Source organism: Cydia strobilella, chromosome 4 (genome assembly GCF_947568885.1).
Source record: "Cydia strobilella chromosome 4, ilCydStro3.1, whole genome shotgun sequence".
Taxonomy (NCBI): domain Eukaryota; kingdom Metazoa; phylum Arthropoda; class Insecta; order Lepidoptera; family Tortricidae; genus Cydia; species Cydia strobilella.
The window spans coordinates 8,654,633-8,680,778 of record NC_086044.1 but is presented as its reverse complement, the minus strand read 5'-3'; the positions used below and the strand labels follow the sequence as shown (position 1 = coordinate 8,680,778).

At 37.7% G+C, this 26,146-nt stretch overlaps 1 protein-coding gene across 5 annotated transcripts in view; it reads left to right on the top strand.

Annotated features, from left to right (window-relative positions):
* LOC134740986 (protein muscleblind) overlaps positions 1-26,146 on the top strand; it is a 496,603-nt gene that overhangs the window by 293,752 nt on the left and 176,705 nt on the right. The window contains exons 1-2 of one of the 5 annotated variants that reach the window (XM_063673687.1): positions 1,592-1,778; positions 16,918-16,945. The exons of 2 other annotated variants lie outside the window; for them this stretch is intronic. The gene's annotated coding sequence lies outside the window, so the exon portion shown is untranslated. Of the gene's footprint in view, positions 1-1,591; positions 1,779-16,917; positions 16,950-26,146 lie in introns of those variants that run through there. 2 more of the 5 variants (XM_063673686.1, XM_063673683.1) reach the window with 2 other exon arrangements.

The following is a 26,146-nucleotide window of genomic DNA, read 5'->3' as shown; positions in this document are numbered from 1 at the left end:
ACTTTGCCTTTACAGGGAAACAAAGAATTTCGTCTCGAATATTTTTTTTACAGAATGCTGATTGAAAAAAGAAATACCTAAATTTCTACCTAAGCAAATACCTAGGATGACACAAAATATTATTTTTAGGTTTAGTATATGGTCTGGAAACTATATATAAAAAATAAGCAACATTAATATTCTTATAACCTCAGAAGTTATTGGTACAGGTCTATAATACATAACAAGACAGCAATACGTACATTTACTTTATATTAGTCTTATAGTAGAAGATAGCTCAGCATCGTTCCTTCTGTTCTTTGCCAGTTTCCGGACGTCCGACATGGACTGCAATCTGATACTGCTACTTAATCGTAACAAAACAAAGGTTTGTTTGATCGAAGCCACCAGCGGGAACTTCAAGTTTGTTTTGTTCTATTGCAATTTGCACTGGTTTGAGAAGATTCGAACAATGCTTCTTATAAGAAGTCACGGTACGATACCGATCTGTACCTAAGTGTCAAAATTGACGTTTTTTGATTATCAAGAAGCGAAGAAATGTCACTTTGGACACTGGCAGATCGGTTCTTACCTCTTCAGTAAACTGGATGTATTGGCTTTAAAAACTGTACCTGCAATTTTCTGCACAAAAAAGTCTGCCGATTTTTGCGGGGCAGGGGAACATCAAATGTATACGTAACGTAAAAATAGCCATGCCAGATAAACGTCACATTGTGTATGACCATTGGCCGACTATTTTCGACACAGGGGAACGCCTGTTAATGGCTACTCCGTTTGGTTATATCCTCCCCGCTGGTTACCATTAGTATTTATTCATCTTATTCATAACATTAGCTGGCGAATAAAGTTTGAACGCTTGAACAGTATATTATCAAATCTCGTTATATGAAATGTGTAATTTTCCTTGTATTGTATTCTAGAAACAATCGCTCTGTTCATTAGTTAGACCCAAAGCGCGCTAAATTTGAATTCATGTTACGAACAAGCTACATAAACCAATTAATGAGTATAGCCAATGGCGGGCGCGGCGCGGCGGCTCGACGGCACGCAAGAATCGATAATTCACAATATGCCCGCTAGAGGGCAACGCCGTTGACGCCCGGTGCGCGCCCACACTACTCCTCCACGTTGCGCATCCCTACGCTGAACCTTGTCGTGGGGTAAAAATTAACTGGAATTTTATCATTATGAAAAAATATGTTCAATGATCTGGTTTAGACTATTGTGATGATGAAGAAGCGGCTGCTTACCTGAGTAGGGCGAAATTTTAATTTTAAGTTTATTTTTGTATCCAGTGACATATAACGAAGCCATACGATAAATATTGTAAATGTAACATTAGCATCAAGTTATTTTTATAAAAAGTAGAGAGGTGTTGCTTTGTTGTCGTAAATAAACTTATATTTAGTTCGAATTACATAAAAATTTAATATATTAAACGTATCAATTTCTTATTAGTAATGAGTGCTGCTGTTAATACAAATATAACAATTATTTGAAACAATAAAACGATGTGGTTAGTCCACCATTAAATGTACAAGTGACGGCAAAATAGACGCTCTACAAATGTTAGAGCGCTCGGAATTCTTAGTCAGCTGCTGCTTTAGCTTGCCGTTTCGTGTCGCGCTTCTTGTTCGCTTTCAATGTTTTCTGTTTTATTTTGTTATTATTTAGTGATACAAACCTGTTTTTAACTAATATTTACTAAATAGCCTTACCGTGAATAAATTTGTGTGTTTTTAAAGTGCTTTTTGGCTCCGGACTGCAGAAAACACGAGGTAAACGCCTTAGTATTTTTGTTTGTCACGAACATAACCTCTCTGACATCACGTACGATGCTCAATTTCAGTCGTTTGGCCTTTTATATGAAATGTAGAGTTGTTTAAGACGATATAATCATGTAATACTACATATTCAAAATGTTTTTCAAGGTTAATAGTGTTTGAATGATTTTTCTACTAGAATTCATTCTCATTGGATTTTGCATTAGCTGCCTCCCTTCCTCTCCAGTGTAGGTATTGTTACAATTTTTCGTCAATTATAACAAAATTTTCCGCGAGCTATGTATGTAATTGTAAATATATTATTTGCGATAATAATGCCAAGTGATCCATTGTTCGGAGTTGCAAATCTGTACTCTCAGTTTGGCAGTGTTGACGGAACCAAATAGGTACCTCTCTAGACAAAGTGATTCACCAATTACCATCACAATGTGTTCGTTAATGGTGGTAGCGACGGCAAATAAAACAATAGCGGGCCTTTATCTCTTGAGGGGCGTCCGTTGCCTGTTTTTATGCAGACTGCAATGTTTTCGGCGCACGTTGGTTCATTTAGGATATTAGGGGGAAAAAACTCGTTAATTCAGCCATGTTTTGACTGTTTGTTTCTCTCATCCGGTCTTAAAACTTGTGTGAAATATGCGAAAAGTGATTAACAAAGCGATCCACGTATAAATGTATCAGTATAATAATGCAGCAGCTATATTTATTCAATGCTTTTCTGCAGTTTTCCTCCGGGACTCATTGGGAATGTAGATGTTAGTGATGATGACTGATGTGAATTTCAGGAAAGCCAGTTACCTATAAGTATTATTATATATAGGCATTTTGTAAACGCATTACTTCTTTGTTTGTGGCGGCGCTTTCAGCATTTGACTAACCTCTATCTACATAGTTGCTCGTACATTATAAAGAAGAGTGCTAGTGCCTTACCTGTGTATAAGACCGTAAAATTACTGTCAAACAAATCGTATCTATAATTAAAGTTTTACCAGTCTAGAGAAACAACGGGAAAAGAAACCGTCGAAAATTCGTAATTTATTTGGACCCCCTTAATTTGAATAATGTTTTTTTAAGTATAGCAGAAGTAAAAATGAATACACTCCATAGTCTCCATACATTTTTAATATGTCCAAACCCAGTGGCGACGTAAAGGTGGGGGGGGGGGCAGGGGCGGTCCGCCCCGGGTACCAGGCACCAGGGGGGTGACAACGGCAACCGGCGACAACAGAGTCAGATCGGTCAACCAAAATCACAATACTAAATAGGCCGGCGAAGCCCAACGTGCGTGCTAGGCGCGCTAAATATGCACGCCTCAGAACCGGGCGCCTTCGGCGCCCTCGTACTACGTAACATTGTGCACGGTGGGCACTCTCGGTACGGGGCGCGCTGTGAGCGCTCTAGAACCGGGCACCTTGGGTGCCCTGCCCTCGTACTGAGAAAGGTCGGGCGCTGAAAGTACTGTGGAGTCTACCACCCTCCAATTTTCTTTCACGACACTGAAGTTGTATCGTGGTTGTATCAGTATCACCAAAGATAGATATAACTCCGTAATAGATGGATACAGTCTAAGGAAAAAACGGGCCTCGAAAATCACGAAAATTTGATTCTCGATCAGATGGCGCCACTAGTTTTGGCCTACACTCGTATACAGGGCGTTGACTGTTTCGTTTGTTATTTATAATTTTAACGCATACCAGTGAAAGAACATGGGTCAAAATCATATAAAAAACAAATAATAAAATCATTTATCCATATTTAAATACATTTTATCGTATTTTTATAAATATTTATTTTTAGTTTTAAAGTGTATCGACAGATGGCAGTGAATTTACTGGGGTTACAAAATTTGCTTTGACAGTACCGCTCTAGTATAAGTTACTCTATGGTATCACATATCTATCTTCGTACAACGAAAGCGAAAAGAAATGATGGCGACTGCGTACCGGAGATAAAAAGGCGTATTGGTATGGCTAAGGACGCTATGACCCGCCTGAGTGTCATCTAGAAGAAGAGAGGTATAACCAGCGCCACCAAGACCCGGCTAGTACGCGCTCCTAGTATTCCCCATATTGTATGGCGTGGAAACATGGACTATACGAGCCCGAGAAAGGCAAAGGATCGATGCATTCGAGATGTGGTGCTGGAGGCGTATGTTGAGGATACCCTGGACCGACATGCGCACCAATGTATCGATCCTTTCACAGCTTCGTGTCCAAACTCGCCTATCCACAGTCTGCCAGTAGCGCATATTGTCCTACTTCGGCCACATAATGAGGAGGGGAGATCAAAGCCTTGAAAAGCTGATCATTGTTGGAAACACGGAGGTCAAACGAGGCCGGGGACGGTCTCCAACTAGATGGAGCCATCAAGTAAAAGGGGCCCCATCCTTAACCAGCTTCTGCTCGGTCGTCAGAGACGCAATGGACACGCACCGATGGAGGCAGATCACAAGAACCAGGTGTGGAGCATCCACATCCACTGATGACCACGGTCCTCAGTCATGAGGGAGCGACCACAGAGAGAGACAGCGAAAGCAATTTCTGCTAATGCGTTTCGGGTTTCGGTTTAGACCATAGAATCAAACCAATACATTGTGTCCAATCCAATATTTTATCATTATCATCCTGCAGCGGAACTCATTCCCACTACGTTAATATAATGCCACTGAAAACCTAACCTATGTATGTTCCTTTCTGAAGAGTTATCATGCAAGACGGGCAGAAAATTAGTCTTATCGAATCAGTATCAAGACAAAACTAAGATACTTATAGCTTCAAAACAGACTTCGAAAAATACCTCAAATAAAGACCAAAGACAAAACCCGATAATTTTAAATAATAGCACCATAGAACAGGTCAAATCATTTAAATATTTAGGCAGCATAATTACTAGTGACTCCAGATGTACACAAGATATTACTACCAGAATAGCGATGGCTAAAAACGCTTTTAACACAAAAAAGTGCCTATTTAAAGCCCGAATATCAGGCAATATACGCAAGAGGCTCATAAAAGTGTACATCTGGAGTATAGCACTATACGGAAGCGAAACGTGGACAATGAGGCAACGTGATAGGGAAAGGCTGGAGGCTTTTGAGATGTGGTGCTGGCGTCGAATGGCAAAGGTCAGTTGGACGGAGAAGAAAACAAATGAAGAGGTTTTACGCATGGTAGGAGAGAAGAGGAGTTTGTTGAGAACCATAGAAAATAGAAGAGGAAAGATGCTTGGACACCTGCTACGACACGAGGAATTTATCAAGAACATAATTGAAGGGAGAGTTGAGGCAAGGAGGCGGAGGGGCAGACCAAGGAGAACACACATAGATCAAGTAAAGGAAAAACTCAACGTCGTGTCGTATCAGGCTGTCAAGGAGAAGGCAGAGGACCGACACTTATGGAAATCGCTCCACCGACAAGAGTATAACTCTTAAATATATGATGATGATGATGATGAATCAGTATCGTAATTTGAAACGCGCTCCGCAGGCATCAACCCTACGCGGAGCTCGTAGCTCCTTCAGTTCGGCCTTCGAAATCACAGAAGCTCCGGTCTTACGAGTATGCGGAAGCTTGGCCTTCGGTCTAGCTCACATCTGACCATTGGATTATTTCCAAGCTCTGCTCTCCTGCAGCTTTGCCTTCGGTCTCGCACATAAGTGCGCTGTAACCGGACGCTCCGGGCCTCCGGCCCTATACGGATTTGGGCCGTCGACCTCGCTTAAAGTTGGCCATTGTTTCAATTCCAAGCTCTGAGGGCCTGGCCTAGCCAAGATGACAATCGTTTACGCCGTAGCGGTAACCTATCTCGTAATGAAACGGTAATCTATCTCGATCACTCTTACATATTAGTGCCACAGAGAGACACTATGGAGCGATTGATTGGCATCTTAGCTAAACACAGCTCTGCATTTGGCCTCTACGCTCAGAAGTGCGCCGCGATCGGAGGCTTCGGGCTTCGGCCCCATGCGGAGTTTGGCCGTCGGCCTCGCTCACTTGACTAGGTATTGGTTTGATTTCAATCTCCGGTATGCTGCAGCTCTGCATTGGGCCTTCCATAGGAACGCGCCGCGATCAGCCCTGGGTGGATACAAAATGCCTTCGCACCTTCGGCCTTTTTGACACACTTGGTCTATGACCAACAGTTGGTTCATGACCAAGTTCCACGAGACGTTTTACGTAAACCAATGTGACTGCGTTCCTAATTTTTTATTTTGTTTGGGGGTGTTCAATAGGAAACCGCCCCTGCCTTTGTATTAGGGCCATACATAGGGTTCCGTTTGATACCTATATTTATCTTTGTAGACGAAGGTCTAGTTGTTCTTAGATATTGAAAAATACTGATTTTGGGGCGATACGCTTGTACGCGGTTATCACACTGATGCGAATTCGCACGTCGCTCCAATGTATGAGCGTGACAGCGCTATGTGCGTATATAGTGATGTCCCGCTCGCACACTGGAGCGGCGTGCGACTCCGCAAGTCCGCATCCAATGTAAAGATCGCCTTAGACGCCAATATTGTCAACATGGGTCAACTTGATCAAATTGGAACGTACAAAACGTAGGTACCTAGTTTGCATTTGAGATTGTACTATGCAGATTTGATTACACCTATATGCTAAACTAAACATCTTACCAGGTCACTATATAAAAACAACCTTGTAACGTTTTTAAGTGTTGGCCATGTTCTGGATCTTTCATTTCAATGTTTGCAAAGCTACATAAGCTATACCTAATAGGTACCTACCTTATGTAGACATCCAGTGCCTTACCGCGAAAATCGAAAGTTAAACATTGAACGATTTCTCTCTCTGTCGCTCTTGTATATTCGAGTGATTGAGGTAAATAGACAAACGAAGGAACAAAGTGGTTCGCGGTAGCCCCTAGAGTCGAACCAAGCTAACACTGCATGGCACTTGCAATGAGAAAGTGTGGCACTGCCATCACTAATGTCAAATTTCTATGAAAATTGTGCGTGTTCTCTTCAAGTCACTGCAAAGTTAACCTTAGAGGCTTAGATAATCCGTTTTCTATTGGGAATGCTTGTATGGAGAGGAATACAATTTTGAGTACAGCAATGCCATTTGGTGCGGGTATTATACGGGTCAAAATTCTTTTCGTTGTCTTGTTTTTGACCACTCTGTCACGCTTGTATTTGTGTCTTATATCAACTAAATAAAAAAGTCGAGTCTAGTGGATGCCTTTCTAGTTGTAGATTATATTTTACACGAGAAAAATTAAAAACAAAATTTCATCTCATACAAAAATCTCCACTCCGCGTCACATTTTTTGGGGACAAAAAGCAAGACAACTAAAAGAATTTTAGCCCATACACGTCCACCTGAGCCCAAAACGCCCGGTAGCCAGTTTGAAGTTCAAACTTTTAAATCCGCGACGGACTCTTGGGATTGAGGACATTTTTTGACTCGGCAGTCAATTTCTGATTCAAAACGACACGAGACTGACCGGTCAATCCGTGTTGCTTTCAGAGCTTTCGATTCATATTCTATCGCGGCTATGAGATGTTTCCCAGTATAACTTGGCCCTGGGATACTGCGAGCTATGCTTAGCAGGAGTTAAATTTATATTGGCCGTCTGTGGCGAAGCGGTCATAGGCGATCAAATAACAGCCCTGGTTGATCTTTCTGCCCTCGACGTTATAGGCTGTTTACGTAAACGTTGCAATACATCTACAGGTTGATTTACTCTCTAAAGATGATTTTAAAAAAAGGAACAAAAGTGATATTTTTCTTAAATGATTTTATAACTAGCATAGATTTTATTACTAGATCTCTGTGATAAGAATTATTGTATGTCTTTCCCCTGGTTAAAATATATCTATTTACACCAAATTTCATCTAAAACAGTTTAATATCGGTTTAAGCGTGAAGAGGTCAGACAGACATGGTTTCTTTTGCATTTATAATATTAAATAAGTAATGGTATAAAATTCCCAGCAAAAAAAAAAAAAAAAAATTAATGCACAAAACTTGCGGTTTGGTAAGAAATATCGACTGGCATTTTAGTCTGACTGAATTAATATATCTTTGCTACAAAGATAAAATAGTTATTTTTTTTACAAGGTGGCAAAGTTGTTGTTTAGCCGCTCGTGCTAATATTGATACCGGGGCAAGAGAAAGAGGCCGAAATTGAACCACGAGCGTAGCGAGTGGTTTGAAAAATGGAATCTTGAGCGTTGCGAGTGCGGGTTAAACAAATTTTGCCACCGAGTAAAACACAAAATGTTTCCACACACCAACGCGAGGGAAATACTATCTGTAAAACATCAAACAAAACAACAACAGCCAACATAAGGAAACAATTTAAAAAATGCATCAAATTACTTTGCCTCTTGCGGATAAAATGCAACATTCTCATTGGTTTTTAGGGTTCCGTACCCAAAGGGTAAAAACGGGACCCTATTACTAAGACTCCGCTTTCCGTCTGTCCGTCTGTCTGTCTGTCACCAGGCTGTATCTCATCAACCGTGATAGCTAGACAGTTGAAATTTTCACAGATGATGTATTTCTGTTGCCGCTATAACAACAAATACTAAAGTACGGAACCGTCGGTGGGCGAGTCCGACTCGCACTTGTCCAGTTTTTTGAACAGTCAAAAGAGCCTTTTCGAGCTGGTGTGGTGAAAAGATATCATTATCATATAAAGATAAAAAAAAGATAAAAAATGTTTTTATTGCACAGAACGAATACAATTGTAGTACATAGTAAATTCATATCACAAGTTACTGAAAAGAGTTGGTGCATAACTGACTTGACATTCGGAGGTTCCAGGAGTCCCCGCACTAGGCTAGGCCTGTATCGCGGGAGACCAGATGTACATTTTTATGTCATGCGAGTTAACTAGAATAATATTTTTACAATTGAGGACAAAAATGAGATTCAGGTTTATATACCTGGATTAAGATAAATACAATTTCTGTTATTAGTTATTACATTATTGCTATTAAATTTGTTTCTAGGTTCAACTTTAGTTTCAAATATATTTCAATGATATTTAGTCTAATCTAGTTAGTTTTATATCTATTACAGTTATGTGTTAAACAATTTTATAAAGTTACGGTATTTTAGTCTAATTTAGTTAGTTTTATATCTATTACAGTTTTGTGTTAAAGAATTTTATAAAGTTTCAATATTTTAGTCTAATTTAGTTAGTTTTATATCTATTACAGTTTTGTATTAAACAATTTTATAAAGTTACAATATTTTAGCCTAATTTAGTTAGTTTTATATCATCATGTATTTAAGAGTAAGACTCTTGTCGGTGGAGCAATTTCCATGTTTGGCGGTCCTCTGCCTTCTCTTTGACAGCCTGATAAAACACGACGTAGAGTATATATTTAATTGAAAAGATATATATTTAAATATATATATATATATAAAAGGTTGTATGGAAAAGATCGCTATTTAGCGATAAGACCGCCTGTTGTTACCTACCATATATTTTGTATGGATCGTCACAAAACTGACATCCAAAATTTGCTTGAAAAACGGGACACTTTTTTTCTTCGTTTTAATCAATGGTCCTCACGATTCTTAGCCGAAATTACCCAAGAGTCGTTAGGTTTTCGAAAAAAAGTAAATGGTACGCTTTTTTCTGAAAACCGCCATATACATACACCCCGTACTCCCGGTCATTTGATAAGCGTGCGTGAGAATATTATATATTCCGAATATATATCCAATACGTAGAGGGCCTTTGAAGAAGTTCGCTGTTATGCAACACACCTGCTAGAACCAATTTATCCGTGTTTATTATTAGCACACTTTTTAAGGAGAGCTAGCAATACACAATTTTTCACCACACCAACCCGAAGAAAATATTAACTGTAAGATGTCAAATACAAATGAACTTAATTAAATATTTATCATTTATAATCATCATTTAGTCAATTTTAAGAAGAAAGAAATAACTCGTAATTTGCATCTGATTACTTTACCCCACATGTGGATAAAATGCAACTTTCTTATCAGTTTTTGAACAATCATGAGAGCCTTTACCAGCTGGTGGTGAAAAATAACAACAACAAAAAACTCTACAAAAATAGTAACAAGCGGGAAATCTAAAAACGATGGTTAAATTGGTTTTTAAATGCTACTTGCTAATGATAATACTGAAAGAAAATTTCCTGTTACTTCCTACTAGTTTATTACGTTGGTAATAATATTTTTTTAGGGTTCCGTAGCCAAATGGCAAAAAACGGAACCCTTATAGATTCGTCATGTCTGTCTGTCTGTCTGTCTGTCCGTCCGTCCGTATGTCACAGCCACTTTTCTCTGAAACTATAAGAACTATATACTGTTGAAACTTGGTAAGTAGATGTATTCTGTGAACCGCATTAAGATTTTCACACAAAAATAAAAATAAAAACAATAAATTTTGGGGGTTCCCCATACTTGGAACTGAAAACTCAAAAAATTTTTTTTCATCAAACCCATACGTGTGGGGTGTCTATGGATAGGTCTTCAAAAATGATATTGAGGTTTCTAATATCATTTTTTTCTAAACTAAATAAATATTTGCGTACCCCCTGTAACTTCTAAAATAAGAGAATGATATACTGAAAAAAATATGTGATGTACAATTACCATGCAAACTTCCACCGAGAATTGGTTTGAACGAGATCTGGTAAGTAGTTTTTTTAATACGTCATAAATCGTAAACGTTTCACATAAAAAATACCTGTTAAAATTATGTAATGTACGGATCTCTCGGTACGCGAGTCCGACTCGCACTTGGCGTTTTTACTATTTTATTGTAAAGTTGAGATTACAAGTGTTCATAGATATCAAAGATAGATATAACTCCGTAATCCTCTTTGATAGATATACATAAATTAAAAATAAAAGTACAGGAGTGAGAAATACATGCTTGGTATTTTTGACAATTTGAAGAACAATACGCAACCATCGCGATAAAAATAAGTTGCAGAAACATCCAAATGAATTAAGTAAGACATCTACATGAAAAAATCTGCATCCTTCTAAATATGACGGCTAATGGTTATTCGAAAATGCTGTTAAATGTAGATGAGTGGCTGTATAACGTTTGCAAATGCCGACTTTTGTCGAAATTGTCTGTCTCGTCGGCCATATTCCGTTTAATGTCGCAATATTGTGAGCGTCGGCGGGCGGCCGCGGCCGGCCGGTCGCATGCATTTACATACATTAATGTGAACGCAGCACATGCATGCACCTCGCTACCAATGTGTGTACGCTGCGAATTAACTGTAATTGAGCCATTCGGACAGTGGCAAGCTTAGCTTGGCTGTCTGTAGAGTTTTCTGTTCCGCTCTGTCACACCTCTGTTATCTACCCCCTCAAAAGAATTACGTTACGAATTGATGGCGCACCCACGCTATTCTACAAATTTGGTCTATACGATTATTTTAAACTTCCAAATCTGAAAAAGTGGCATGGCGGAAAAAGTAGGCATTTAACGTAGAGGTCATTGCTACTACAGAGGTCCATTTTCAGTACTTTCAGAAATCGTATTTTTTGGGCAGCTTGCTGAAACCGGAATACCGTTGGCAAAAATATATAGAGCTAAAAAAATATGTAGAAAATACATAGTGTATTTATTTTTCTACCTTAAAAAAAACTGAAAACGGGTACCTACTTATCAAACCGCCCTCGTATAAACGATAGTGATTTCAGTATTCCACCGTAGGATTTTCAAAGAAGCTTTTTTTGCAAAGTCATAGTTCCTACTGTTTCTAGTTAATAGGCGATTTTGGCATGATCCTTATATACATTTTCATTACGGAACATTTTTCTTTGCAAATTCGCGGAAATAAAATCTTTCTTGCGGTACATCTGATAAATGATCACGGATTTCATTGTCAGTAGAGGGTTTTTCCTGTTGAAAGAATTAATTCTTAGCTATCCTTTTTGGCATGAAGTGTTCTTGCTTTTTTGCGTTGAAACGTGTAACCAAAAGGCAACGTACTGAGATATTCATCTTCACCCCTTCAGTAGAACAAACAGGGGCGTCGGAATTTTGTTATTAGCGTTACTGAGGGTGTAGGTGCCGCTTCCGTCGCGCACCTGATTGATAGCGCTTCTTTCCACCTTGGGCCGAGCTTGTAATCGAGCCATTAATAAACTTTACTGCCTCCAAATTTATCCTGTGGGCTCGTTATTTGCTTAATGGGCTGGCAAACGGCTTGGGCACGAGACACCTGTGCTAGGCCGCTCATTGTGCCCACTAATTGACGTATTGATGAAGACGTTTGCGAAGGTGAAAGTTTTCCCCCAGAGCTGAAGAGCCGCTCGCCGTACATCTCGCTGAATGGAGCAGACGCACTCTCGTGCGGCGGTCTGGCTAAATTTGGACCGCTGCCAGAAGTCAAGCGTCTTCGCCAGCTAATTGTTCATCCTATTAACAACGCCAAATTGTAACCATTGCAGGTTCATCATGAATTATTAAAATTAAATAATTCAGTTTCATAATCTTATCATCATCATCATTAACTTAAGAGTTATTCTCTTGTCGGTGGAGTATCTTCCAGCTTATATCTGTTTAAAAAGCAGTTTGCTATATGACAATGCAGAGCCATTCTGTTCAAGATAGGAACTTGAAATTTGAAACATATTCATCAAATGTTCAGAAATTCAACCCCTATGGAGTATAATGGAGTTGTACTCGTAAGTTTTATCTGCTTCTACACGGAAAGACACGGGTGGAGGCTAGTATGTGTGTGGTGTATAAATTAAAACTTCATATGTACATACATACATATAAGGACGTTTTGATTTATTTTGAAATAACTAAAAAAAGCACCTAGTTTAGCTTAAATAATATTTTATGCTATACAATTTCCTTACTGACTGTATGATAATAGATATGTAATCTATTATTAGAACGTACCTATAACGTAAACTTGGGCTAAAAAACAGATTTAGAAATTAGTACAGTCGAGTTCATATATGTATACATTTTTTCACCTTATTGCAATGGATTAAAGTGAAGAAATGTATACATACTTATGAACTCGACTGTACCTACTCGTATATAAATTCCTAACAATAGGTGAAAAGCTACCATTATCAGGTATTTAATAAAACGGCAATGTTTGGCAAGAAAGGCAATTTTGAGCAAGTTCACGGGAAGTACTCGCTTTAAATTGTTAAATAAACAAGCCGAGCTTTTTATTTAGTTTCCATATTATCCGTGAGTTGTCCCGGCTAATGTCACTCGTCGCTTGACAAAGCGACTGTTGGCATGGCACGGAGAGGCTTTACTCACAGTTAAATAAACAAAGCGGGGGAAAGGTCCCGATAAAAAATCTAAAAGTTATTTTCAATTTATTTTAGACCACATTTGTGGATTAATGTATATCTTTGTCTTTAACCACTGTTCTTTAAAAATGGAATAGGGCAAACAATCAAGATCTAGGTAGTTGACAACAATACTTGTTAAGTACCTATGACATACGATTTGAAATTCTAGTCTCATATCCTGGTTCTGCACGTCTAATAAAGTATTATTTTGTATGATTGCTTTTCAACAGACTAAAAATGTCCATCATGTGTGACTGACACTTTGTATTTGTAAAACAGCTCAAACAAGTTATGGTATCCGTTTGCAGTGAATAAAAGTCAAATCGAACACAAGTGTTTCTACCTTATAAGGAAACACTCGGCAACGAGCGGCTTAACTTGACAGAATGTAAACTGCGTCAAGACTTAGGGAGGTTCGGCGTCGTAAAAAAGGGCAAAGCAATAATTGCGGTGGTTGTCGAATGTCGACCTAGGGCCTCGCCAGTCCGTTGCCACACGGAGCTTCCTTCCTCCCGCCCTGTGATTGAAAGTTGACATTGAGCGTAGGGTGGCGCCAGGTACGGCCCTCGCGTTGCTATTTTCGACCCGCGACCTATCGCGCCGGCGATCGGCCTCGCAGAAACTTGCCGTTTTAATCGCCTGAATATGGCCCGACGTTTGCAAATGCGCATAAAACGAAATAACGATTGCTTTATCATAAATTAGCGGTTGCTAAGTAAGTATTAACTAAGTAAATTTAAGATATTCTTATGTTAAACTGCATCACAACTCCCACATTCGACCCAAGATTGGCCTGGTACAGTGTCTTAAACGCAATCAGCCCGATTATGAAACAAATGGAGCTAGTTGAATTAGATACAAAGGTATAACGAAGTCTGGGGGCACGGTAGTGCCCCCGCCAAGACAAGCAAAGCGAAGCGCAAGAGCACTACCTACCTTTTCTCGAAGCACTTCGTCGTTTTTTTGAACCCTCATAACTTGGGTTTGGATTATACCAGATAAACAAAATTCTCGGGATATGATGTCAATAGTGGACTTATTAAGCATTAAAAAAAACAATTGCATAGGACTTATACTTTAGATTTTATTCATATCTAAAAAAAAACGATTTCGTCACTGACTCACTCACTCACTCACTACTGATGATCATCAAAACCTTTAGAGTACTTCCTGAAGTCCTATGGAACTGAAATTTAGTATGTAAGATAGTCTTAGTGCAACAAAAAATTCAAATACTTGAACTTTTGTATGGGGAATCAGTAAAAAGCAGATTGTATAAAAGATGCCCCCAGATACGTATTTCAGGATTTTTAATAGTAAATTACCCCCTTTAAATAAGGAGATGGAAGATTGTCATAAGCACTTTACAAAAAGAAGTGAAATCCAACCAAAAACATTTTCATGTAAAATTTTGCCAAGACGAAACCATAAGGCTCGCACTGTCAAAAAGTTATCAGATCTCTTGTAGAGCCAAGCTTCTAATTGTACAAGCTAACTTCACAAACTCTACACCTTAGTCAAAATATGTGGCTTGCCGTTTCGTTACTACACAAGAACTATTGTATAATAAAAAATAATGAATAGAGAATAAATGTGACGCAAAACGGCCAAGCCACATATTTTAATTAAGGTGTAGAGTTTGTGAATTTAGGGCTTGTACAGTTAGAAGCTTGGCTCTACAAGAGATCTGATAACTTTTTGACAGTACGAGATTTCGTCGTGGCAACATTTTACATGAAAATGTTTTTGGTGGGATATAATTTCCAGTTGACTGTTGTCGATGTTGAAGCAAGTTCGGTCTTGTTTGAGTTACCGGATGTTATTAAGGGATTTGCACTTAATTTGACATTGAAACTGGAGACGGCTTTTGACGCGGTCGCGGCAGCGGCCGAGCGGCACTCGAACTGGGTCAACGCCTTCTGACAAAAGGTGCGGCGTCAGATAGGCGACGTTTCCCGCCGCCCAGCTGCCGCCGGGCCCTCCTAAAACAAAGAACAATGAAATATGTCTCATTTATTTACGTTTACCGCTTTCCTTTTTATCCAAGCGCACCCAATGTATAGATAATCATTAGGCGTCGTTTGCTCGGCGCCCTTTAATGTGTTTGCATGCTCGACAATTTGATACCACGCCTGTTTGCATTGTTGCCGTTTTGCCTTCCCGATTAGGGTCGCGTTCGGGCTCCATATTTATTAGAGCTCAGGACTCGTAACACGACTTTCATTTTATACGGCTATAACACTCTTACAGTGCCTATATCTCAACACACGTATACGCGAAGGATTTATGCTATCCCTTTCACGGTTTTCATGGTTACATGACAAACGAATTGAAAGTGTTTTCGGCATAAACCTACATAAATATATGCATATTAAACTGTTGGGTTCACAACAGTAGGGAATCTCGAATTGAATATGGCGTCACTGGATAGTGGCGTGTGGTCGATGTGTAGGACTACGCTATATCCTACTGAACGGGTGGGAGACGGAAGGACGTGTCACTCACGCCGCGCTGACGTCTGCCTGCTTTCAGTTCAGCGCCGAGCGAGAGCGAGCTTCCGACCTGGCCTCCCGACACCGACACTATTTCACATCACAAATCGCAATACTCTTTTGTAATTGAAAAACTTTTCGTAAAAAGGTTCTATTTGGAGCAAATGCAGATCTGTGCAGAAAGTTATTAATCTAGTTCAATAGGTGTGGAAATAAGCCTACACACTAACATAATCTGTTGCAGTCTACGCTACGCTAACAAAATCAATTATCTAATAAATGAACCTACGGCATTCATAATGCTCTTAAACATTTAGTATAATCAACTAGTAATGCCGATAGAATTTACAATTAACAACTCTATTCTGCAGCGAGTTCAAATATGAATGTAATTTTCTTGTTTAAATCGTTGGAGAACGACCTAATTACAATGAAAAGACATCATAATATTTTACCAAGAGTATTAGAGAAATAATGTAACCTAAGCCCCATGACAAAAGTTGAAAAGAATGGCGATGGATTCGGACTTTCCGTGTACATTTATAAGACAGTTTCATATTTTATAACTTTATTTTATTTGAATTCTTTAAAACGGTTTTGTTACAAAACATAACACTAAACAAATATAACATGTAAAATGGTATTTAGTATTGTAGTGTTTAAACAAAGCTAATCGCAAATCATAGAAGACAACAAACTAAATGTTTCCTAAAAACAATAGTGAAATGCCACTACAATTATATTATTATATTTACCTTGTAAAAATGTTTAAATAAAAAAAGCTTAGTTACGAGTATATAAAGCTGTTTAGTACGTGCGAAGCGGATCTGAAGAACTGCGGTAGTATCGTGCTTTGTGCTTTAATGTGAAGCTACACGCGACACTGGCGTTGCCACCACGTTTCACCCTTCGCAATATTTGTGTTCAGAACCTAAATAACACCACACCAAGGCTTAACTTAAATATGTATAGGTAATAACAGAAAATCTTTTGTTTTATTTTTTTCTTAAATGTGATAACTGATTGAGTATGAATATGACTATGATTTACACCGTTTAAGTTACAACAATTAAGCTATATAAATACTATAAATGTGCCTGAATTGTATTCTTGAAAGGCATATCTACTTTGCTACTTGGCAGGGACTAAAATTTAATATACTGTGTAGTTTTACAAGTGTTGTGTAAACATTTTATGATTTGGCACTACAAAGCCAAAACGCTTCTCAGATTGTAGTGGTTATAGCAGTAATATTTGTAGGATCATAAAGCTGGCTTATGTTCTCGCGACAATACTCTATTATAACCGTATGTGTCTCTTATCATATTGTGTGTTGTCTTGTTTCAGGTAACCCATGATTTCGAGACACTTAAACGTCAGTAAGTTATTATTGCATCCATAAATCGTGATATATTTATCTATTTATCCTGTCTATAACAACTGTTAGTCTAACGAAATACCACCGGCCTTTAACTCCAAAAATATTCGCATTCTGGTTTTCATTACTATACATGACCAATTCATGCCCGGTTTATATTTGAAAAAGTTTTCGTGTGGCATATTCGGGCAAATAGTTTTATGTCGACCATTTTGACTTTTATTTTATTTTTCGTTTATTTTCCCTTGCGCGGCCGTAAAACGTACCTGGCTCGCTCGCGGGGAATAACAGAGCGGGCTCACGTAAAATTTATTATTGAGACCTTTTCGCTCGAGCTCCATCGACAGACATTGCGAAGGCGAAAGTTATGAATGACACATGTTTTGAAATATTACCTGTAGTGAACTACCTCCCGAAAAGAAAATTTCATTGGATGAAAAGTTTATTTTTCGGGAAATATGTGAGAGTTTTATGAGCGCGGGAGACGTCTACAATGCTACGGATCAACGGATCAAGCAATTTACTTACTTTTCTGTCTATATTGCGAAGTGATATAAGGCCTTAAGGATATATTTCGCAGAATAAAAGATGTTAAGGTGCGACAAATTGGATAACTTTCTTATTCGATATTTGAGTACCTACGGGCTCCCATGATATTGTTCATGTCATGTATATACGTGTGCTAACTCGGTGCACGAAAAAGTTGGAAAAACCTATAGGTACATATATAACCATTACCCAACCAACTTTTTTCCCATTTACCGTGTAAAGTGTGGACACGAAAAAATCCGATCATGCGTGACATGGTGAATCTTTTAAATGAATGTGGATTTTCAAGCAGCACCTCTCTTTAAATAATTTGTGGATATCAAACCACACCATAAAAATACAACCATAATATACCGTTAGGTTGTCTGTGACTTTCAGCATCATATACTCCACCGTGCCTATATTCCTTTGAACATCGTCTTCTGGCAGTCTTTACCAAGTTTTCCTGTTAAAAAAATTATTATTATTTTTAATTAGATAACCTAAATTATACCTTATTACGTCCTCTTTTCATGATAGCAAACATTTTTTTATTGTATTCAATTTGAGATAGTTCTGAGGCTTTTTTAACTTTGGTAAATTTGTCTTTTCGACAAAAAAATACCTCCCATACAAACACAATTTTCAGCGCTTGGAGTAGAAAGTCTTCTTAACTGCTACAAATAGAAAAGTTGCAAAAAAATATTTTTTTTTTAATAATATAATATTCTAATGTGCATAAAACAGCTTGTAAAAATAGCAATACAATTGAGGCATTGTAGTGGGAAGCGAGTAAAGATTATCTGAAAACGCTGTTTAAAAGAATATAGGCACGGTGAAAAATATAATGCAAAAAGTCACAGACAACCCAACGTTATATTACGATTATTCTCTTATAATGCAGTATGATATCCACACATTAATAGAAAAATTGCTGCTTAAAAAACGACATTAATTTAAAAGATTTACCATATCATGCATGATCGGATTTTTTCGTGTCCACACTTTAGAATTGATTTGTGTGTGTATTTGTATTCATCATTCGCTTGCCCTTGTCCCATTCACTTGGGGTCGGCGCAGCATGTCTTTTTCTTCCATACATCTCTGTCACCCGTCATCTCATCATTCACTTGCGTTAGTTTCATATCATCTTTCACACAGTCCATCCACCTTTTCCTCGGTTTTCCTCTCCTCGTACTTCCCTCCACATTCATTCTTAATACCTTTCTCGTCACATGACTTTCATCCCTCCGCATCACATGCCCGTACCATGCTAGGCGATTTGCCCTTACTTTTTCTGTTATGGGTGCAACTTTCAGGCTTCCTCTTATATACTCATTCCTTATCCTATCCATTCTCGTCACGCCACACATCCACCTTAACATTCTCATCTCCGCTACATGCAATCTCTTTTCATCCGTCACCTTTAGGGCCCAACACTCTGATCCATACATGACGACAGGTCTTATGATCGTTTTATAAATTTTATTATTTGTTTGTATTATCAAACAAATAATATCTTTGTCTGAGTTAAAACAACAGATGAGGATTGAAATTCATAACTACTTATATAACGGATCACACCCTCTAAAGTCGTCGTCAATAGAACTTGCAAATAATGTAAACAAATATGACAGGTTTTGTTAGCGTTTGACACATAACCTAGCATTTTTACGAAGGTTATTTTCCTTTAAATATTAATAATTAACATTTAATTTAACTAAACAATTAATGTATAAATAAAATATTAAGTATATAGACTGTTGATAAAGTCATGTTTGTCCTTTTAAAGAGCGAGATTACGAAGTAATGAAGGTAAAATTGTTTGTTTACATTATTTGCAAGTTCTATTGACGACGACTTTATTAAGCGATGTTTATTATGAAAATGAATTACTCGTACCTTAAGAGGCTCGACATTAAACATAATGTCAAACCTCTTTACAGCAAAATCATCATTATTCAAAATTTGCATCAGATTACTTTGCCTCACGTGGATAAAATGCAACTTTTTTATCAGTTTTTGAACAATAAGAGCCTTCACCCATTGGAGTGTTCAAAAATATATCAAACCATTTAAACATGCAGTACTTTGTATTTTTACCAAACCCCAATCAATGTTTTTACTTAAAGGTACGATAAAATCAGCGTTTGAAAATAAAATAAAGTCGAAAATAGGGATCTCGCGAAGGAACAGATGGCAGGAAATCGAGCATTAAATTGATTGATTCTTAATACCAAGCCAATGCGAACACAATGAATGGAAATACGCCAACTGTGTCGCCGAAACCTAAATAAGAGCATCATCGGCAGTCAGAATGCTGCCTATTAATAATTCAGGATTCTTATGCGTACACCGCATTGTTTTAGATGATTTATGAAGCTACTTCATTTGAATCTATACTTAGTCACTCACGCATGATATTTACATGATTTATGAGTTTTATATTTATCACGCATTACGTTCGACGCCAGACATATATTCACTATCTTATTACAGTTTAATAAGATGCAAAAGTGTAAATACATCTTTAGGATAGTTTTGTACATATATAAATTTGAACAGACACATATGCCAATAAATTTATATGATTAATGACTATGTTTTATTTTATGAAAAATTGCCCATGTCCGCTTGGAATATAGCAATGAATGAATTTTTTGAAAATGTAGATCGAGCGAATAAAATTGTGTCAGGAAATCGAAGCGCTATTTAATATGTTCCTAAAAGTATAACAACGCCTTACTTTAAAACACCTGGATATTTGTCCTCCATTTAAATAATTATGGCTGGTCACTAAACAAAACATGTAAATAATCAAATTTTAAGGAACGAGTAAATGTTCCGCTTTTCGATAACCTGGTTCGTGTCATGCATTTGACACTTTTGACAGTTATTAGCAAAGATTTTTGTTCAGCTACATGCCAAATATTTTATGTTTTCTAAAACTACCTAGTACCCTCCTTGCTAAAATAGACAGTCAAAGTAGATCATAAATTTATTTTAATTTTATCTTCTACCGTGACTTCCGTGCAGCCCCATTACAAGATTACTTATTAATTCATCATACAATACAGAGCCACCGTTAAGCCATATAATCCATATAAATTACTTATCAATTCAGCATCCATTCCAACGCCACCGTTAAGCCATATAATGTATAATTATCTCGCATACAAAATCTAAAAGATTTACGTATTTTCCAACTCGCTTAAAATAAATATTAGATACGGTATTTACAGCACTTACATTAAAACATAAAATGTTGATTCAAACACATGCACATATAAGAATGTTGTAACTTCTAAGTCTAGAATCGCATGAAACTATTTATCCATATTACAAGTAAAGCTCTTTAATAAATAATATGTACCTAATCCTTGGTTAACTGTGCATTTAATACGTTCGTTTAATCAAGCTTCCAATATCTATCACATAGCCCTTACCGCCTCAATCGAAGATATTGTCAGACACAGCGACATCTGTTCGACGCATGTTCCTAAAACCTATACACCCGGTCTGCTCATAGTCAACAAGATAACATAGCATAGCAATCCATTATAAACGTTTCAATTCTATTTAAATTCGTTAATAACAATAGAAATATTTCAAAGAATCATTTGGCCCGGTAATGTAATTGGGTGATATTAAATCAAAATTTTGAAAATCTTTCCCATATAGTTAATTTTATTTTTGCGGTGCGCTTTTTTGTGCTTTTCAGTCACGAGCGCTTTTAGTGGACTGTATTTGACTGATTCTGCGGATGTAAAATAGTGAAAGGAAAAACAGAGGGGAAAATGAGAAATTCACACTCACTTACTTGAAAAATGTTCGTTTTGGGAATGCCGGCACGTGTGTTCCTTGCGATCACCACATGAGAGCTGACTTTTCACCAAGGCCTTGGACTTTTCTCGTTGTCTTCGACAAAACACTCATCACACACGTTCATTATACGGATTGTTCGATTAACACATAAATTACACAGATTTTTCTTGATTAGAGACGAGAGGATTCGACACGGAACGCTCAAATCGCCATAATGGATTGGAGACAATTGCTCCGCTAGATGTCGCTCGCAGCACGAGTGCGAGCGAAACAGCAATATACAAGAGTGTGAATATGAGGGAGCGGATGAGGTATAAATAGGAGGATTTTTTAAGGGCGTACAAAATCTAATTATTTACTAAAACGAAACTTAACAGTAATTCTGTCATTAGCTGTAGGCCAGAGCATGGATACGTTGCTGAGGCCGGGGAATAAGCATCAACCCGCCTCGTCCCGCGCCTGTTATCCGGAGCACATTCCCGAGAGACCTCTGAGACAATGAGGAAATTGTTGCATGGAATGGTGACCGTTTTATTTTATTTTTTTCGCCAATTATGAAATTTCGCGTGGATCGCGAGAACCACCTGCTACGAGCGTATTCTCCCGAGGGCAGCAGACCGCCGCTTTGTTCCTGGTTTGCTAGAGAAAGTTCTCATTTCACTTTTACTTTACTTTCACAACCTTGTATCTGGACTGCATCGTTGGGAAAAAGTTGCTGTTTGCGTGAAGGGTGGTTTTTGTAAAAATCGAGTGGGAAAATGTCATACAAATTGGCAGAGTATTCAAATAAATCTTCTCTTAATGACTTTTATGTATTACATCACCAGTAAATTATTATTCGTCATCATACTAAAATTTTGACACATACTTCATAACTGGGAATCGTGATAGCAGTAAATAAAAGGGAATAAATTTCAAGCTCCGACACGCAGTAATGAAATGTCGAACAGGCGTCAATAACTAAACCTCAAAGGTCCAAGACAAGGGTTGGTTTTGATTTGAAGTGTCATTAATGAAATGTAGGGCACTGGGTTAAATCGTTTTCAATATCTGACCTGAGGGACGCGACGGTCAGGGCTGTCAGCACCGCTGTTTTCTGGGCATCCACTGTTTGAATGAACCTCGACACGAAAGAAGAAGAAGAATATCTTTTCACTTGTTTATGGTTTTACAATGTAATTTAATTTAATTATTATTTTATTAAAAGAAAAAAAATTACCATGTATTTAGCTTTATCATACTGATCGAAAGGCTTCATCATAAGGATTATTTTTTGCTAAATAACATAGTGTCAGAAATAAAAGGAAGACCATGAATTTTTACATTTGATGTGAAATAGTGCGACTTTGTATTCAACAGAATGGGACTAACTTTGAGCATTTGCTAAAAATAATCCTTATGATGAAGCCTTTCGATCAGTATGATAAAGCTACAGGGTAATTTTTTTTCTCGTGTAGCGGGTTCGATTCCCGGTTCAACCATGTTATTATTTAAAAATCTATGAATGCAGTTTAAATTGTTTTTTAAATTAATATAAAATAATGTCTTCTTTCAGTAAAATGTTCCATCTACAATATTCAAGGTACTTTCCTTCCATGTGGCATAGCCGTGGAACGCCCTGTATATCTATATATACCAAACATATGTTAAAGTTTGTCAGTTGCACACGTTTCATTTATTTTATAGCTGGATCTGGCTTTAAATATATTTTTCGATTAATAATTTTCCTTTGATATAAATTTCTAACTTTTTATTATTAGCACAATTCTTGTCATATGCTTATGCTTCAACGGACCTCCAAGCTTCAAATCTCCTTGTTGCTGTTCTGAAAACCATACTTCACAGTGAGAATAAAATGGGTTATCAATAAAAATGTATTTCATCGATCGACAAACCGCACGACACGCCATTAACGGATCAGAATGATCGAGCACTGCTACCCCGCGACCCGCGACCCGCGACCGAGTGGTCTGAGTCACCATCCGATTTCGCGGAACCCAGTCCACCCTCCGGCAGGGGTGCGTAATGACAGACCGACGATGGCGACTGCTGGGCGTATGAATTGTGCCCATCCAGTCCACGTGCAAAACTACCCTTCAAACCACAGCAGTAAACTCCAATTCCGCGAACTATACTACCCACATCAGTGCGTGTTTGTATGCAGCCTTTCAATCGGCTGTTATTTTGATAAATATGCATGAAGTCGCGAGACCGGCGACGCGGGTAACATAAAACGCCACTGTGAAAATTTAATGATATTTCCTGGTAGCCCTGTAATGAGTCATGTCCGTCGAAGGGTTAATTTTGTAAGCGTGACGTAATATTTTTTGCAGCGTCTTGCACAAGGGTCGTTATTGATATACCCCATTGTTATAATGCAGGGCAATTAAGAGCACCCTATTTAATTACATGAGGCAGTTTATGAAAAATTACTTTAATTTGTTCATTATAGTTTTCTTCTCGAACTCATTCTTTAATTAAACTACGAAACCGCTGTACGAGTAGGTATCTCAGCCATCTCGGGCTGAGTTAATGTTCTGTAAAGACCAAAGCAGAACGGAATTTGTGCTTCATTGTTTATTTTTAGAAATTCACTCATTAATGCTACTCTAAACTAAATGTGACACTTTCCATGTTATATTTGTATGTTTGTTAGTTAATAATTTAAAAACGCCTGATCGGATTTGTACGGAATTTAACCAGTTTTTTTTAACAATATACTCTACAATATACAATAACAAACAATATAACAGTTATATTGTTTGTTATTTACTAATTGTTAGTTACTAACAATATACTCTTGATCGTGTAAACTTAGTACGGCAGTAGGTACAAAGAGATGGAGGGAATAGGGGCAATTTTACGACTTCTACGAGGAGTCGCGGACGAAGTCGAGGGCAGTGCTAAGTAATTATAATGATAAAATACATATAGTTGAAATTTAGCTCTTACGTGCTTAAAAACCACTGAAGATTATGTTAAAGATTTGAATATACGTTGTAATTGTAATTACGTACACGGACCGAAACCTACGTTTATTAGGTACCTGAGGGCTTACCGCGAACCACGTTCGACGTGTTGCCTCTCTGTCGCACTTGTAAATTCGTACGTAAGTGTGACAGTGAGGCAACACGTCGAACGTGATTCGCGGTAGGCTCTCAGGCATTCGGCCGTGACTTACGGCCCGATTCGAACTTTAAGATACGTCAAATAATAGGTCTAGAAACGATATGGGTATATGTCAGTGTCAAAAGTGACGTTTCTTCAAACAAAAACGTCTCTTTTGAGACTGATACATCCAATCCATATCGTTTTTAGACCTAATATTTGACGTATCTTAAAGTTCGAATCCGGCCGTTAGTTTTTTGGTAGTAGAAAAGAGATATTTTTTTTCAATACGTTGTATAGATATATATTTGATACATAGATATCATGACTGTAAGATTGTAACTGCAAAACAAAAACTCATATTGTGCTCATACGTGTACGTAGGTACGTTTTTATTATACATTGCATCAGTCAAAAGACTATTATATAAAATAGGTAATTGTCACGTAGCCCACAATAACTTTTTTATCCAGAAATAAATTTATACAACTCCATATTATCCGAATTGGATATTACGTAGATATACGGTATTGTCGGTATTGATAATATGCACTACGCTGATTACGATCAGTAGTTTTACATTCACTTCTTTTGGGTCTTGGCCGACGTACGGTGATTCAGAAATATAACATTCTATCCACCAATGAGAATGATGAAAGTACTCGTACCTATGTATTGTGCACGGCACGGCGTCCGGTTTGATATCCGATTCAAGAAAGTCTTGATTCTTGAGCCGTGCCAAATTAATGCAAGGCTGCCTGTCAATCTGCTTAATACTTCGGGCACGAATAAAAATTAACCGTCTAGGAATATAGCCTCTTGAAAGTAGTAAAACCGGGCAAAAATATGTCCAACAGAATTTTAAAGTAGGTGAATAGTTTTTATTTGTGAACGAAAATACACTTTAATTAAACAAGCAACGAATCGGTCCTCGTGTCCCCGAGCATCTTGGACGAGTTCGCAAGGGCTCTTTCGCAAAACTGGTTTGTTAGTCTACGCCACTGCACCGCCCCCGCCGTCTGCCGGCCATGGTTGTGTGCATTTAAGGTCAGGCTTTTGCCAAACTTTATTCGCGATAATAAAATACAAGGCTTTATCATGTGAGCATGGTGATAAAGTAATAAAGGATTTTAGCATAACGTTCAAGCTTTTGTGTGGCAAACGCTTTAAATATACAGGAGATATGTTCGGGATTTACACAACGATTATTTTACAGTAACCGTGATATTTATTATTTATTATTATTATTCCTTATAATATGACTGCAATCTTGTCAATGTTTACAGATCGCTGCACAGGGAGATTTACCTGCGTGCGTAAATGATATTAATCTTCGTGCGTCCCCGTTGATGGGCTCTTAAATTTCGATAAAAAAAATCTAAATCAATATTATTAAATACCACTTTATGCACTTTATATAACTAGAATATTTAATTACTTTTTTGTCTCATTGTCGTTAAAACGTGTTTTCTATAGTTTTTGATGATTGTTGATTTTGTTTTAACTGATTTAATTTGTTTTTAGACCTTAAGTCAAAGTTAGGGATATAACTACCTACCTAGGGACCTATAACTGATTAGCAATTAGAAACTTGTTAGGAATAATCTAAATGAAAAATAACAATTTATGACTGTTTTTTTTATTTATTATGGTTTCCCACTGCTGGGCAAAGGCCCCTTGTTTTCCACGACTCCCGATATAGTGCCTCCACCGGCCAGTTGTTGACTGATTAAAAGA